The sequence below is a fragment of the Harmonia axyridis genome, chromosome 4, assembly GCF_914767665.1.
Source record: "Harmonia axyridis chromosome 4, icHarAxyr1.1, whole genome shotgun sequence".
NCBI classification, from domain to species: Eukaryota; Metazoa; Arthropoda; class Insecta; order Coleoptera; family Coccinellidae; genus Harmonia; species Harmonia axyridis.
Window position 1 is genome coordinate 26611698 of NC_059504.1, and position 18782 is coordinate 26630479.

Here is an 18782-nt window from a genome sequence, read left to right on the forward strand (position 1 = left end):
GTTAAGTAGGAGCAGGCCGTGCGTGGAAACATAAATTCGAAACGTCATCCTTTGGATGAATAAATTACAGATGTCGTTCTTTCCGTTTGTGTGGAATTGAAACGATGGAAAACGAGAGTTCCTGAGGATGTGGGCCACTGTGGCACATTCCAGTTTTCGTCTGAAAGTGAAATTTTAACGGAGAATCGATGTTTTCGCCGCCGGTTTTACTTTTTAAATTGAAAACAGGTTTATCTCATGACACAATTAACCAATTAGAATAAGTGGCGAGGAAGATACGGCTGAGGAGTTACGAGGTGTTAATAGAGTTCTTTGCATCATAATTATTTGCATTTTCAATGTCAAAAAATATTACGGAGACTTTAAACCGAATAAAGGTCGGGATGTTATTATGTTGCAATATTTTCATGTTGAATATTCGGTCACTTTACCCTGCCACATCAATGGTATAAATCGCAGGGAGGGAAAGCACCCTTCTGAATTCATGTGAGTCATCATTTCGTTGCTTTCATTAGGTCTTCTTTCGATCGGTTACTATTAGGGAATGTACCTACCTCATGTCTCTGTAGTTAACTAGGATGATTCAGTGGTAGAAGTACAGATTCTATTCAAAAAGTAAGAAATCTTTGAATGTAAGGGATGCTTTGTTTTTCGATTGTTTAAATGATTGGTGAAAATATTTCTTCATTTTTCGAGCATCGATTTTTGTTAAGATAGAAATAAAAGGACAATAAATTTAAAAAAAGAAGATGAGGTGGATTATAAAGTTCAGTGTTGATTCATCAATTATTAGTCAACCAAAAAATATATTGAGAGATTTATTTCTATTTATATGTACTATAATGCAAAATACGTTTACAGTCAATCTTGACCATTTTGTTTTCGTTTCTGTCTGTAAGTCTGTGTGTCCGGACATTCTTGTAATAGCCACAACTTCAACAAATCTTATCACTCTACTAAATAAATGTTATGGGTAAGTGTTACACCTTACAATAATAAATTGCCTATTGATGGTGACATCGCGTTGGTTGCTGCCAAAACTCCAGTTTATCAATTTAAAAAATTCAAAGGAACTGTTGGATATTTTTCGATTCTGTTATAATCGTGAGAAATTTCATCAGTTTTGGGTAAATTTTTTTTTCGCTGTAGACATGTGATAAAAAATTTTTGTTTGATTTTTGAGAAAAATTTCACTCAGAAATTAAAAAAAAATGAGTTGAGTCAGAAAATAAAACTCAATCTGACAACCGAGGAAAAATTTTCAAACGTTGCAGGTTTTCTGCCATTTTGAATTTTTTTTTTCAAGGTTCATTATCTTTTCTGAATTGAGCACTCAAAAATACTATGATTTGATCAAAAATTTCAAAACTTCAAAGGTAATTCATAATAGACCACACTCAATAGAATATTGGTCAGATTTGACGTTGCACACCCTGTATCTCGATTATGCTTCGAAAACGAGGTTTATGTCATAAGGCAAAAATGATTCTCCCGGTGTCATCTACATGACTATATATGTTTTTCCGGTATAAAATGAAACACCCTATATACAGGGTGTTTCAAGTTCGACTGCCTATTATATGTTTCTGGAGAACGGGGCCTATTTGAAATCTGAAAATGAGGAATATGACATTGTTTATGATGCCCTATTCAGCTAAAATATTTTCGAAGCTCCGGTTATACAAGAAATGAAAAAAATTTTTTCAAAAAAAACTTTCTTTTTCATTTTATGTTTTATATATTATCAAGATTTCCATTCTCAATTACTCCTTACTAAATTTTTTGCGTTTGTCCTTACAGTTTACAAAATATTAAGAAAAACCGAGAAAAAGAGAAAATTTCCATAGTCACTATTACGTGAATTATTTTTACTGTGAATATCCCATGCGTATACTCGATTCACTTTCTCGAACTAGAATAATATAGAAATATCGTGCATATCTTGAACTTGAGAAATATCATCACAGGGTGTTTCAAATATTGGGCCAAAAATTGTGAAAAAAATTTGATCATAACTTTCGATTTTCAAATTAGAACCCTATTCTTTTATGAATGCGTTGGATTCTACGGTGAAAAATAAAGGTAATGTCTGAACATGATTATGCTCCCAAATTCAATTATTCAAGAGTTATTCGAGATGTAGTTGTCCCGATAAAACATTAAAATTCTATCCGTATTATGCAGACCATATAGGTATTCAGCGGAAGACGTCACCGAAAAAATCGGAACAGGTCATATTTTCAACAATATCATAACTAATTACCGTGTAAATATTCAGGAGATGAATGTCGCTAACAATGTAGATGTTAATTATACATTCGCGAAGAGTTGGCTATACATACCTCCAATTATTTACATGGCCTTGGGAGCTAGCTTAGCCTATATAATAAAGTAATAAATAAAAATATGTATATACACTGGATGACGTACCTGGTCGTGTATACGAATAATTTGAGATATTGTTTAGCCAGAAGAAAACATCTTTTGTTTCCATGAGCGTGTTTTGAAGGAATTAAAAACTTTTAACTCGTTTATACTCAGAGAATATGAGGAATCTTTTTCTGCGGTCGGTGATATGGCACGGTTTGTGGATTCAATTGTTGGAATTCACAATTCAACGTACCTACATTGAGGTATTATTATGAAACCAAGCATAAGCACCCTTCATGAAACCGGTCAAAATCTTCGAATTTCTAGAAAATAACATTGTGTGCAATTTAGAAGCGAAAAAGGCTTCGAACTATTAAAACACAAAATAATGAATAGATAAGTTCATTTGGAATATTTTGAAACAGTGATTGGTTAAATCACTTAAGTCTTCATATTTGGAAGTGCATCCAAGCGGATTAATTGCTTCATTACAATTCTGATACATGTTGTCTTTTGAAAATTTCGAAAATATTTCTCGAACTGAAATTGGCGGTTCTCGTCAAACTATCAGATTGAAGTCATTTAAAAATTCCGCTATTCTAATGAATTTTTTCGATCTTGAAGTGAAGCAACACCGCCAAGAGTAAATATGATTGGATGAGTACCTACTAATGTAGGTACTCATCCAATCATAAATTTTTCTCATGAAGTCAGTCAGCTATAATGCTGACTGACTTCATGAGAAAAAATTATGATTTCGTTTTATAGAATAATCTCCAGTTTGAGGAAAAGAAATATTGCAACTTGTTTGTTCGTTATTTATAATTAAATATTCAAAATGCTAAGTTTTTATCATGGAAGTAGACAATTGAAAAGATGTACCCAGTCTGCGGGAGTAGTGGTAATATTTGGAAATTATAATGTGAATAATGTAGTTGTGAAGTCTGCTTTAGTGCTTTCTGGAATTTTTGAAGAACTATCTCTAAGGTTCATCACTGAAAATAATAAAAATAACTAATGAACATATTAATGGTTGAAATAATTATTTGAATATATTCTAGATTTCATTGCTAAGCTGTGAAAATGGTGAATATTAATTCAGGTAGTGAGGAAACGAAATATAAAAGGAATATGCGCTGCGTTTTGATTTTATCATTTACTATTGCCTTCTTGATACCTACAGAAGAAAGAACCTTATTCATTGATGACGATTTTTCGATCACGTCGTTTGTTGTTGCGGATATATTTTGCACATTCAGAAGAACGACAACTAAGAGCAATGTTTAGATGAATCATGAAGCATGAGGTAATTATGCAATGAAGGAAATGAGAGATCGTATTTCCAACAATGTATGTGGTCTTTGTTTTCATATGAACCCGTTCCTTCAGCTGACTTGTGCTACCATTTTGAAGCGTTTATTTTATATAGTTGAAGTGCCTTCAATGTCACCTCCATCGATCATTATCGCATGTGGCATTCAATTTTTGTAAGCTCGTTCCTTGAACACATCGCTCAATCATTTCGTCATGTGCTCTTTGAATTTTGGGCCTTCATTGCCCTCCAACGATAATGTTTATTTATTTATTTTATTTACAGACACGCAATTTTACATATTTATATATAGGTAAAGGGTGTTTCTTTAGAGCTAGAGAACTTTAAATTGCAATAAAACAACGATGGATTATTCGATTGACATGAATTTTATTTATCCGCAAGATAATCTTGTGGCATTACGTTTTGAATATGATTTCTGGTATATGACCGCCACGGCTGGCTCGGATGTAGTCCAATCTCGACGTCCAATTTTCGATGACTTTTTCCAACATTTGTGGCCGTATATCGGCAATAACACGGCGAATGTTGTCTTCCAAATGGTTAAGGGTTTGTGGCTTATCCGCATATACCAATGACTGATACAGTAAAAATGATATAGGTATTCTGTACAAAAATTTGATATTGAGCAAGTTTCATAAAAACTAATCAAAACGTTGTGAGTATAGGCGACTTTACCCTAACGGAGGAATTCCTAGTGAAAAACATTTGTTAACTTATATAAACGTTTACCATTGTCTAAAAAATACCAGTTCAAATGGAATTTTTAATTTTTTTATACTTTTTTGTATTTTCTCATCCTCATAAAAATACTTCACATTTGCCAATTTAAACGTTTTTGTAAGACCAATATTAACTAAGATAGCTGTTGAGTAAAATATAAACAACCACCCTGTACATTGTCTTTATGGAAGAGACACTATAGTCCTGCATATGTCTTTTGAGGAAGCCTATAAAGGTTCCCACAATCCAACGCGACGAATGCGAATATTCGTACCGCATTTAAGGTGCACAATAGATAAGTTCAGACTGGCTCGATTTTTATCGCATCGCTTGTGATTTGTCCGAGTTTTTCTCGGCGAATTCAGATGTGCTTTTATCAGTATTGGCAGTGAATCCGCATCTACAATCATCGATGCAAAAGATTATCGAGTCAGTTCGAAAGTATACTCTATATTATATGAACTTTCTCATAAAATATTTAGATTCCTCTTTTTTATATAAAATTGATTAATATTTACAATATATTCTACGAGTCAATACATTTATTGATATATATGAGAAAAGGTGCAAAAAATTTGAATTTTTCCAAAAATAATATTATTATTTTTCAATGCCATTATCACAGAATTTTTTTTTGCGAAAAAGCAATGAATCACAGAGATTTTTACATCGCAAAAAGCATAAAATGTTCATTTTTGGAGTTAACTTTCATCACCCAAATATCAACTTATAACCTTGACTATTAATTTGACACAAGATTTTTCTATACATCACTAATCCTTTGGGATCTTTCGGATACAAACATGATGAAAATAATATTGACCGTACATTTCTGTGATGAACCACAGAAATTTCAAGTGATATTTCTGTAACCAGAATAAAGCATCGTCTAGACGTTCAAGGCCTACTTCGATGTCAATAATTCCTGAAGTTTTTATGTGAATTTCTTTTTATCAAGTTTGAAATTGTTCCCATCCAAATGCAAATGTACTTACATCTCGATCGGCTCTGGGGTTTTGAGATTATTAAGAAAACAACATTTTGAACGGCCATCTGAAGATGGTTCCGTATACGGAACACCTAGACGAATTTGGCCCATCAACGAACTTAACGAGATCCGTAAAGCATCCTAAAATTTCAAGCTTCTAGGATATTCCACTTGAGATTAATTGTGTTTATAGCCGGAGGGTCATAATTTAATTTGATTCGAATATAATAGTTTGAGATAGAAATGACCATTCCAGGTTTATAATTCTAGAATACGGACATCGGTAGGAGTTTCTATAGTAAAAATTTATGAAAAACTTGATTGTCTTATGTGTGAGTCCATCACTTACTCTAGAGAACAATGAACACAATCGAAGAATAGAAGGCCAGTTTCTAACAAAAATTTTATTCAATTCTCTATGACGTTATAGATAGCCTCGTATAAATCTAAATGACCATCATCAAATTGTGTGCAGAAATTAGGCGGAAGATTTGCTAAATGAATTACCAACTGTTCTATTTCTGTGGAAGACGGTAAACAAGCTTGGAGTTATCGTGGAAATGATCCAAATGATGTTTAATCTAAGAACCTCAGAACTAAGAATTCTTGGATCGCTTTGACCTATCTGAAACTAGGCTACGCGTAAAACAGTCTATAAATTGTCAAGGCGACACGAGGTCAAGTCTTCTTCTCAGTCTAACCTGTTGAAATCGATTCTGTCATGACGAATACATTAAGATTTTAATTGTTGACTTTTGGTGATTGAATCCGACAGAGGTCAGCCAGTTGAATACATTGGCAATTTCAATGAGATAAATATCGAAGATACAGCCTTTTGAGGAACAGAAAGATTGGAATTAAGCGACATTCTCAGAAAAGAACGAGTGAACTTTCTGAAAGAATATCTCATTTTTTCATCATGCAATTATTGGAATCAAAGTAATTTAGGTTTGTCTTTACGTCAATGACCATTGGTAGCCAATTGTAAGTATACTCTTAGAAGAAAATATTTCCCAGCTCCGTTGCTTTGATTAAGACGATTTATTGATACAAGACAGTGGTGTAACAAAATGAAGTCTGCAAAATGACTGCTTTTGAGTAATTAATACTATCTATTAACAAACAACATGAGTTATAATATCTCATTGCTATAACTCACTATAATAAATAAGAAAAGATGGATCTGTGTTTCTATACTTCTGTGTTTCTCTTCAGTTGGCCGAAAGGAATCAATCCATTATTGTTATTGATGGGAGACATGTCACTTTGATAATTTTGACGTTTATAGGTAACTTTTGGGTTTGGTCAATAAAGTTCTTTCTCTACTTGTATTTTAGTATTTATTGTTATAGTCGTAGATGAAGTATAATATTCAACTTGCGGTTATAAATCACTTGATGAATTACATCACTCGCCTGCGGCTCGTGCAGCAAACTTCATCTGCGTGAGTTATGACCTACATTACCACTCGTTGAATAATATACTATTGATGCATTTCAAACATTCAAAATCATCCGTCCTTCGAGGTGACAGAAGGACGGAAGATGTCCACACCTACGAGAATAATGTCGTTGATGATACCTGGGGAGAAGGCAGATTGAAACCCCGGCGTAAAGTCAACGGTTCTTGAAGATGGCTCCAAAATCGGAGCCGAAACGTCGAACACGACATAATATTAAACGCGGTCCACCGGTATGGCCTATTAGACGTTTATGGAAAACTTATCATTATTTTGATCTGAACATTTGCATATCAAGGTTTGAGGCAATGATCTTTCTCCCTAAAATAATTTCAGATCTCTACAACTTCCGGTTATACCAGAAACAGACTACTATTTCCTTATTTCAAATGGCACACCCAGTGTATTATTGCATCATTAGATAGCTTTTTTGATGGCAATTTTGGCAATATGCTATAAACATAGGTAAACTTATGGTAAAATCTGAAGCAGGTAGCGAATTTTCGAAAACGGAATGAACAGGGAGTTTTTTCAACCTTCAAATTTAATCCGAACTTATCATAATTTCCACCCTGAATTCGAATGTATTCGAATTCGAATGTATCGGTCGAATCGGACAAATCACCCTGTAGTGTCTCTATAAAGGCCCCCAACCATAAACCAAACATTGTTTCGAAACTGCTTTGAGTAGTGTAAACTTCTCCTAAAATCTTCTCCGGAATCACCCTGTATACTCAGTTAATTTAACTCAGCAAAAAAAAACTCAGTTTGGTTTGATAATTCAGTCCATGAATCCTAAATATCCGAGAGGAATATTTGAATAATTTCCTTATTCAGAAGAAAAAAAAAATATTTAGATCTAAAACTGTGTATTCTGAATAAACGATTTCTAATGAATGGTTTCAGTATTTATTTGGAGAACATCTTCAAACGCTTCAGAGTATTTCAATTCGATTACCAAAAAAGGTCTCTAACCATTTTGATAATTAGGTAATCAATTCAAAGATAATCAGAAAAATCTAAAGATCGCTCCCCTAATTCGAGTTGTCCGATCCCGATTGATAAATAGTTTATGCGCAATCAGATCACTTTGGAAGGCCTTCAAAGTCATCTCCGCCTCAGTTCAGAAGAGACAAATCTTGACGTTTTCGAGGCCTTCTTGGTAGCCCGCCATCTGCGCCAATGGCCCGACAGCCGGTCTAAATACATATTTCATCTCGGGAAGCGTATATCTCGTGGTGTTCTGCGTTAATGAGTCTTAGGCTCGCGTTCGCCTTTTGGCGACCTCTGAGATTAGACGATAGCTAAAAATGTTACACCGTAGGCGTGAAAGAATCTTCGTGTGTGCGCGCCATGCTACTGAGTTCGGAACAACAGAACAGATAGGAGTATGCAACTTCGTCATTGCACAATTGAACTCATAGGAGAGGACGAATGCGATTATGATCGACGGGGTCTTTCCATTTATGCGAAATTTGCACTTGTTATTTTTGTTTCCAGAGCTCGGCTAGTTTTCATATTCAGATTACAGGGTTATTGAGATCTCGGATCAGATTTTACGGTCGCTGACACTCTTCTCAGTCTACTCGCTGTATTTCGATTTGAAATAGGCTATTTGTATAATTGCACTTAATTCGTAAGAATTATTATGAATTAAAAAGTTTTTGCCAGCTTATTATTTATACCTACTGATTTCAATTACCATTGGCCTGTTATTTTGAAAAATGTAGTTTTTCGCAATTTTCAAACAATTTTCCTCACGAAACAAAAATTAATACGTTCGCTTAGAATCTTAGATCCTTCCATTTACGATTTAAATTATATGAAAGAATACTTTCATGTCCGGTGTACAAGATCTCTGGAAATTGGTTTCTCTAATTCTGTGGTTATTCCGTTCATTCTTCCACATCTTGTAGAACAAAATCGTGCGAGAATATATCAGAAACGCACAGTTTTCATGGTTATATTTTATTATTCTATGTTGGCACTCCGAACTTTCTGCTACGGATTTATCTGTCAATTCATCAAATTGCCTTAAAGAAATCAGTTCTGCCAACCAACATTTTTCAATGCAAAAATCACTAAATTATATTTATGGAAATATTTCATTAATTTTAATGAAAATGCAATGAATTAGAGAAAATAATGTATAATACTCGTACAGAAGGCTCATTCTACCACTCGTTCATTCCAAAACTCGCCACTTCGTGGCTCGTTTTTGAACTTTGAACTCGTGGAAGAATATCAATGCCTTCTGCACTTGTATTATAAATAACTATTCTCTAATTCTGTGGTTATTCCATTCATTCTTCCACATCTTGTAGAACAAAATCGTGCGAGAATATATCAGAAACGCACAGTTTTCATGGTTATATTTCATTATTCTATGTTGGTACTCCGAACTTTCCGCCACGGCTTTATCTGTCAATTCATCAATTTGCCTTAAAGAAATCAGTTCTGCCAACCAACATTTTTCAATGCAAAAATCACTAAATGATATTTATGGAAATATTTCATGAACTTCAATAAGAATGCAATGTATTAGAGAAAATAATGTATAATACTCGTACAGAAGGCTCATTCTACCACTCGTTCATTCAAAAACTCGCCACTTCGTGGCTCGTTTTTGAATTTTGAACTCGTGGAAGAATATCAATGCCTTCTGCACTTGTATTATAAATAACTATTCAACTTTGTTCTTAAGACTTCTTCAGGGTTCAGGAATGGAAAATTACATGTAGCAGTTTACCTCACAAAAAACAACTAATATGACAAATAACAAAATAAACAAGGCAACCTATTACAGATTTGTCGAATCAATTTGAATAAAGCTGATTCTACAATAATATACTACACTTTTTTAGTGTTTTTCGTTTCCAAAGTTTTCATAAAATTGGAAAACGGAAACACTGTTACTGATGTATTTTGGGAAAACAATTTTGACCGAATTTTACAATTTTAACAATTTTTGGGAATTTCAAATTTCACGTCACGTTTGAAGCTGTCATCTTTTGATATTTGACAAGAAAAAACTACACTATTAATAGAAATGGAACGATGCACTCATCAACAACGCACTGAAAATGCACTATTGGGTCGTTGTGAGTCACCTTTTGTGTCAGCATTAGTGAAACTAATGGAAAAAATTTGAGCTGCTGGGACAAGTTAGTAATGTGAATAATCCAAACCGTGTGCGTCGCTCAAGAACAACTGAGAATATTGTTGTTGTAGCTTGTAGTGTTGACGAAAACCCAGGTTGCCTAAAGACTTAGATTTTACGGCTTTCAAATTCAGTTAACATATGAAATCTAGCCAGCCGATCACTCACGTCGTGTCTCCGCTGATTGCTTCTTTGGCTATGGTAATAATGAGCAGAATTTGCTACCTCAACGCGGTTTTTGGGCTGTTGGTGTGATTGGATCTTATTTATGCCAAAATGAGGTTGGTGAAAATGTTACGGTGTATGGATTGCGTTAGCGAGTTATGATTAATGATTTTTATGGCCGGAATTGGAAGATATTGATGTGGACGACGTTTATTTCTGACAAGACGGCGCTGCTATACAATCAAAAGAACATAGCAAAATTTGCAAGAAAGGTATTATTTCTCTAAGAGATCTTGTCACTTGTGATTTAACACTTTTTCTTAGAGGCTACGTGAAAGATAAGGTATATGCTAATACCTCGGCTAATACTGCACAATCGATTCGAGACATTGAAGAAGGAAGTAGCGAAGTTATCAAGGACATTTGGTATGGTAAAATTTCATGAAAAGGATATGGTGCTGCAACCTAGCCGAGGCGGCGATTTGGCTTATATCGTTTTTCATCGATAATTTCAGATCTTCCTCTTTACAACGAAGTAAACATCCATTGATTTATATTAAAATATACCTTTTTTATATCAAAATTTGTGAACCTAAGAAAATTTCTGCTTCACGCCGGCTATTTCAGCATTTGTACTGAGAACTTATCCTTCTCTCTAAGACAAGAACCATTTGCAGATGCTTATGATTCCACCAGTGGTTGCGGGATGAAGCATTTGTAAAAAGCCTCGAATAAAATCACGTGAAATTACTTTTGATATTGACATAGCTTAAGATTTCAATAAGAACAAGTGATTAATCCTATCAAGAATTCCATTTTTTTGGGGGTTGGAAGCTTTCACGTAATTCACATGCTACAGGTTTTCGCAAATTGCCTGAAACGTGGCCCCAGCGCAGATCTTGATTGATATGACTTAGCGCACGTGGAAGTTCTTCGCGGCATGAGTTCAGACGTGATCATCATTCTTTTGTTCAAACGCACGTGCATTGAACGATTGGGATTATGGATTGGTTAAGATCCATCAGTAAAACTTGACATCATGTGAAGAAGGTTATGTAATTAAGGACACCATAATAATAAAAAGGGTTTTAAAATAAGAGGTTGCATTTTGATATTAAAAAAATAAGTAAAAATCAATGAGCGTTAAAAAAAAAATTAAAAAAGAAGGTCACCACGGCTACGCCTGTAGCACCATATCCTTTTCATGAAATGTTCTATGAACAATTCGTATATTTGCAGCTGTATGTCCTAGATAACATTTCCCGGCTGGTTAGTATCATTGAGAGCTAAGGTACTGTTTTAGATTCTTGATTATTTTCACTTCGAAGAATTATTGGAAAATATTATTTCGAGTGAAGAATATTTCAATCATGTACCATTTTTAAAGTGAGGTATATGTCTTAAAAACATGCAAAACTTACATAATATAAAATAAATAACGACATTATTAAATGAACGCTCTGTCACTGTCACTTGTGCAACTCCACTTCACAACGTCATATCATAACATCGACAACGTCGTGCGTTTACTTTTCGTTTGGTTGCTTGGTTCGCTACTACGAGTTGACGTCACTAGCGACGCCATGACACTTTCACGCGTTTTAATACGAATTTTAAAGCAGAAAGATAGTGAATAATATTCGTTTCTGAGCATTATAGGATAGTTTTCGAAAGTTTGTTATCTTCTATCTATCTATTCTGGACATATGCTTGAAGTGTAGGACCTTTATCTCTTTAAATGACCTAACTCTGAATTTAGTAACTTAGTTACGAATCACCCTGTATACTGAAAGAAAATTCCTCATTGAAGGAGATACGTCATTTATAACTTTACAAACTTACAAATTTGACGTTGTCGCAAATAATTTCACTCACGACAACTGCCAATCAAACATCTCAAATATGCATTTTTGCCATCTTCGAATTGGGATAACTGTAGATAGCATTTCGTATGAGCTTTTTACAGACAAAATTAGAAACGACCCGATATTTCTTCAGACAAACAGCGACAGATGCACGATCGGAGATTCAAAATATCTTGGACTTGAGAAGGACAAAAGAGTTGCGATTCCCAAATCCTATCAAGGATCGCAGGGCCGTCGCTAGGTGGTAGGCAGGGAAGGCGGTCGCCTAGGGCGGCAAAATTCAAGGGCGGCATTTCATGCTTGATCAACAAAAATTGCATGTTTAGAATTTTGAAGTACGAAATGAGACTTAATTCAGTCAGCAACAACAGGAAGGAATACGGACAAATACAATTAACATCAAAAACCATCAGAGGTACCGCATTATGAATTATACTCATAAATATCCAGATGTGGCGTGATCCCCTCATAGTGCTGTTTACGAGTTATTGACGCTAAAAAACACATGCACTTATCAGGCTTATCGGCGTTCGCTTAACGTTGCCGAATTTTATTGCCACTTGGGGTTCTGGATTATTTTCTTTTCAATTCTCTAATCAGAACGTTGATTCCTCATAATGGAATGCAAAATATAAGAAAAACAATTCCATTTCATCACTTCCAACTGATCCTTCTCAAGAAATATAAGAAGTTTTATTATTTCATATTACATTCCATTATTTTATATTTTTCTTCATTTTTTATATCAAATTATCTAGTGTTGAGCGTGGGCGCATTCGAATTAAATAATGATTCATCCGCATCATCGGATTATTTTACTCGATAATTTTAAACAAAAAAAAAACACATTTTCACGCTTTTCTAAAATAGAAACTGAGCTAGGAACTGCAGGGCCCACTCTAGAGGGGCGGCAAATAATGTACAGCGGCTTTATCTACTTCTTCTGGGAAATCTGGATTACTGGAAGAAAGATTTAATTTTTTTTTTATTTGAACGAATTTCACTAATGATTTTTTTATCAAATATATCAATCTCAAACATCTTTGCATCGTGAATATCTGTAACATCTATTCGAATTCAAAATAATTATTCATCATCCGGTGTTCAATTCAATCATTTCAAAGAAAAAACGAAATGTTCGAGCGTTATATGTAGTCGAAACTCAGCAGAAGGATCTGAAATCTGAATTCAATTCATATATTTTATCATTTATTCATTAGAATTCAGTTGAGCACGTTTATTGTTTATTGCATTACAATCATTCTAAATCATCTATTGGATTAAAATTTGAATCCATAAAAAATATTTACACTTAAAATACATATTTTTCCTTCCTAAAATACTTTTTATGTAAAAGGGTCGTGTTTTTTACACTTCTACACTGAATATTCGAAAACCAATTCACCAAAAACCCCACCACCCCGTTCTTTTGGTTATTACAAAATCCCAAACCTGAAAGGGTTCCGATTTGAATTTTTGCCGGGGCGGTAGAAACGCTTAAGCAGGCGCTGGAGCCCGATTATCCAATGTTAATTTTTAGCATTCTGCAGAGTAAGCTTCTGTTAGGGAGGCGAAATGGGTCTCTGCCTAGGGCGGCAGTTTGGCTAGCGACGGCCCTGAAGGATCGCATTGTTGGCGCGCGAAGAAGCAGCATCTCTTGTCCTGTCATTCCACGGCCGCGTGCGTAACAGCTGTTCCGTAATTCAGCAAAACAAACGGTCGATATGATGTGATGTTCTTATCTAATGAACGGATAGGGACGGAATTAAAATTGGCATCGATTCAAATAGAATCATAGAAAACATACCACGATTCGCAACTGTTCGACTCCCATCAATTCAGCCTCGGGCAAGAAATGATATGAAATATTGTAAAAGATCTACTGCAACCTTGTTGCGTGAAGGTGTTGTTTCCTCCAACGGGAAGTTTTCCTATATACAGGGTGTTTCAAGTTCGACTGCTGAATGCTGATTAGATGTTTCCGGAGAATGGGGCCTATTTGAAATCTGAAAATTCGGAATATGACATTGTTCATGATCCCCTTTTCAGCTAAAATATTCTCGAAGCTCCGGCACTTCCGGTTATACAAGAAATGAAAAAAAAAATTAAAAAAAAAAAAATTTTTTTTCATTTTATGTCTAAGATATTATCGAGATTTTCATTATCAATTACTCCTTCCTAAAATTATTGCGTTAGTCCTTATAGTTTTAAAAATATTAAGAAAAAACCGAAAAGAAGAGAGAATTTCCATAATCACTATTACGTGAATTTATTTTTTAATGAACAAGATTGAACTACAAGAGAAGAACAATATATTGAAAGAGTATAATACCTACATCTAGAAATCCCAGTTGATCAGAAATGAAATGAGATAAAAATACTTGAGAGTTGAGATGTTTAAAACACCTGCCTTAGAAAATACATCAAGATTTGGTGAGAGTAAGTGTAAACGTTCACTGAGTAAACAAGTGTAAAAAATGAATAATCTTTGGGATTTAAATATCTCTTGCTAGTATCTGCAAGTCAGATAGATTGTGGCAGAACAATTCGAATGAAATTTCGTTCGATGAATTACAAAGTGTCAATTGTCTTGAAGTACCATCAGATAAGTTTTGGATAAGGAAAGGGACTGAGTAATATTTCAACCTCAAACGAAATTTCCAATGTAATCTCATGTTGATAATACAAGGAATCATTCTGAAAGTTATGAGACAATAAAATGAAAACACAAAATTATATGGATGCTTCCGAGTTACTTATTCCTATTTTAAACACCTTCAAATGATCATGAAAGTTATTTTGAATTGAATATTCTAGAATAAATAAGCAATTCAAATCAAAATAATTTGGTTTCTTCGAATACACTACACAAGGGTTCTGAGCTTAACTTATTTTGTGTCGATTGCAAATGGTTGAAAACCAACGATGCCAGAGTATAATCTCAAATTAAGGTAGGTATAGGAATTCCACTGAAATGAAATCACTAAAATGATGACTAAACATATTTTGGTTTCCCAAAGTTTTCTGATTTGATAACGTTATTCTTAAATTAAAACTCATTAATGGATATTTAATATTGCTCGATGATAAGAAAAGATCAGAGATGATTAATGAAATGTTGATTATAAAAAAGAAATGTTAATATTCAAAATGAAAATTAAGGATAGCAAACATCAGAGGTATGATTACAACAGTGCAACAGTTGGATGGCGGTCGTAAAGCAAAAAATTCGAAAAGACGATGTTAGAAAATAATATATGTGCCACTTTATAAGAAATCGGACTCACATTTCATAATTCTGGAGTCCTAATATTTTGATTCTGCAGTAGGGAATATTCGAATTAGTCACGAATTACAATCCAGATACTGTTCTCAGAACAATTTGGGAAAATTTACGGAAATTACTAGAGATGTTTTCTTCAAAAGTATAATACCTAACTACGTCATATTTTAAGTGATCGAAAATTTCTAATTCTCCTCCGCCTCAGGGAAAAGTGTTGTTATGTCAACGATGAATTACTTTTCCGTCTGCCGGAGGGAAAAATGTAGCTAGCAATGAAAACTATCAACTATTGTACTTCCGAGTGCACTTCACATCTGTCAAAATTAGTTCAGCATGACAACCGTAAGCTCCTGACTTCACGTCAGTGCTTTCTTCATTTTCCTCGTCATTTTCTTCTGGGACTGAACACTTCTAGGAATATTGACGAATAGGTAGGAATTATTCTATTATCGGTCCAAAGAGGATAAATATACATACATTATCCCAAGCAAATTTCATTAGCAAATTTTTTCGCTCCCTATTTATTTCATTCATTTTTTTTTTTGGACAGATACTAGTGATTTCCTAAATTCATTTTGAGCTATAATCATTGTGATAGTATATCCAAAGTCACTTGGAGGAAGCCAGAATATTTCGATAATACAAGGGTTGGCCAAGTTTTCAGAAATTCTTTTGGGACCAGTGAATTTATTGCCTAACAATACTTTCAAATAAACCCCGGTATTTAGCGGTTCGAGGTATCCACTTCAAAGGGACATCTGTCCAAGCGTTTTTATGGACTAGTTGAAGTAACTTTGGATATACCATACTTATTTATTGATATTAGCCTCCGTAATGAATAATATTGTTAGTAGATGCCTTTCAACGAAATAATTTTGTTTCTAAGCGATAATTGTTTCTATTGACATGGAAATTATAAAGCTCAACTGAAAATTTACATTACATTCATTCTTGTAAATTTTGATTTTGATAATTGCATTCTTTAAACTCTGTACTAACGAGGTGGTTCGATCTTTAGTGGACAAATTCCGTCAACGGAGTAATGACACAATTGCAGGAAAAAAAAGTAAATGAAACCATATTTCGCCTCATAAGGAAGATGCACGAAGTATGCAAGGTGAGTTCCGAAAAAAAATAGGTAAAGGAACAATATAATAAATCGTCTGAATGCTAACCATCAACTTCAATGTTCCTTATTGAGAAATGGAACATACACCTGATAGAGTCAGCTGCTTCAATCGTTCGTAGCATTTTGAATTTCCAAAACCAATAGCTCTCGAGTCTCTTAAATGCATTTGATTAAGTGTACTGTATACTTTATCCGTATTCCAATATATTGAGAATTATGACATTCAAGAAATGTGATCTCTTGTCATTTTATCACATGAAAATTTGTATCGAACTTTATGATTATCTTTGAGACAACCTCAACAAGTTGCCGACCGAATAATAATAATAATAATAATAAATTATCTGGGATTTGAATGTTATGGCATTGAAATACGAAACACTTTTTTTTTATGAGTAAATTTTTATATTAACACGAAGCAAAGAACAATTTTTGTTTAGCGTAATAATTAATCATTCCAAAAATGCGTGTAATATTATTTCCCATACACTGCAACTCTACACTTTCTACACTAATAATAATTCAATGATACATACCTAAGTAATAGTATGTACCTACTTCAAAGATGTTATAAAAGTGATCAAACTATAATATAAACAATAACTACATAGGTATATTACTTTTTTCATTATTTTGATATCCCTCTATTTTCATTATGACATTATGAAGTGAAAAAAAGAAGTGTGTTATATTTACATTTCATTTCTGAACTTGCATTGATTAACCATCAATGTAGAAGATTTTCTAACTAGAATCAATCGAATAAATTATCAGAAATCCTTTAACATAAAATTTTTTTCGAATCGAAATTAGAAGTTTTTCCCTACGAAGAAGAATTTCCCGGGAAATGTATTCAAATGTGAATCCCTGCATAACCCCCCAAGACCGACCAGAACATCGCTATCCAATTACCGGGAACGTCGCGTCGATAGACATGCCCAGTACGTACGTCTCGGAGATTCAAAGTCAACGCACTACGAGACCTAAACAAATTTATCTTTCTCCGCAGCAGCGGAAAATTAAGAGACGAAGAGCAGCGTCGACATGCTGGCATAATACACAAATGGGCCAAGCGGCGACAGGAGTCATACCTCTTTTAGGAAGCGGGCCCGTGGGTGCTGGCAAGCTTATTCGTTTACGACTTCGGCATGTCCCCGTGGGTCCCCGATGGCATAGCACTCTCGTCGCACTCAACAACACAACAACGCACAGACCCGGGAGATGTTGGTTCCGTGGTGTTCCCAGGAATACTGCAGAAGCGTCGCGGCCACGCTACGGGCCCGCTTGTTCCATCTTCGACTGCGTCGCCCGCCGAGGAGGGAAGGAAGAGTGAAGGACCCTCCGTCGCTGCTGCAGCCGCACCCTTCGGTCAGCTACACGTTCTCTCTTAGCGCGGAGAAGAAAAATCGATTGGGGGAAGAAGTGGATGGCGAGAGGGCCGATAGCCTCCCCTTTCGCGTGTCTTGAACTTGCGGGAGTTCTTGTGTGGAGTTGATCTTGGTCACCTGGGGTTTGGACGCTGCGTCGGGAGTTGCGGCACTTGGGATGAGCGTCGCTGGGGTTTTGGCGGGAGACCGACTGGAGTTTCAGTTGGAAGTTGGGGATCTGGTGTCTCCTGGAGCTATTATTTGATTGGAACTTCTTCATCGGTTTTGTATTAAATGCGGAAAATGAGTGTTTTTTCAATTGTCTCTCGAATATGCCATGAAAACACAAATTTTATATACCTACGAGATACAAAAAACATTCTTTTTTCAACTGTGAATGTGGATTAACATCGTCTGAAATATGTATATTAAAAATATATATGTACAGGGTGGGCACTTCCGATACATCTTGACGTGGGTTTTTGTCTCGATAAGTTATCGCTTAACCGACTGTTGTCTTCATGTCCAGAATAACTAAAAACTCTGTTTTCCATACAAGTTATCCTTAATGTTATCAATTCTCTAACACAATTTCACAGCATCCAGTGGTCTTTTGGTCATTCGGTGTGGTTACTAAGGAAAGGATTTGTTGATACGCTGCGTGTTTGACTGTATTTGCTAGTAGTTACTTCGATTCAAAGTTATTTTCATCTAATATGTTAGCGGTTGAATCCCAGTTAGTACATGAGAAAACATATCACCAATTTCGTTAATGGTTCGACAAGAAACACGTAAAAAAGGTTTCTTAAAATGTGCTTATATGCTATTTTCAGAAAAAATTATAAATTATAGAATCTCCTACTCAATTTTGAAAATACATTGAATGTTGTGGAAAATATTGATAAAAGGAAATTTTCGAAATTGGTCTTGCTCATTAGGA

General features: G+C 34.7%; 1 protein-coding gene across 3 annotated transcripts in view; it reads right to left on the minus strand.

The window, feature by feature from the left end:
* The window catches only part of LOC123678931 (zinc finger protein Xfin-like), a 114620-nt gene that overhangs the window by 15040 nt on the left and 80798 nt on the right, over positions 1-18782 (minus strand). Inside the window, exon 1 of one of the 3 annotated variants that reach the window (XM_045616206.1) lies at positions 17567-17722. The exons of 1 other annotated variant lie outside the window; for it this stretch is intronic. The gene's annotated coding sequence lies outside the window, so the exon portion shown is untranslated. Of the gene's footprint in view, positions 1-17566; positions 17723-18782 lie in introns of those variants that run through there. One more of the 3 variants, XM_045616203.1, reaches the window with a different exon arrangement.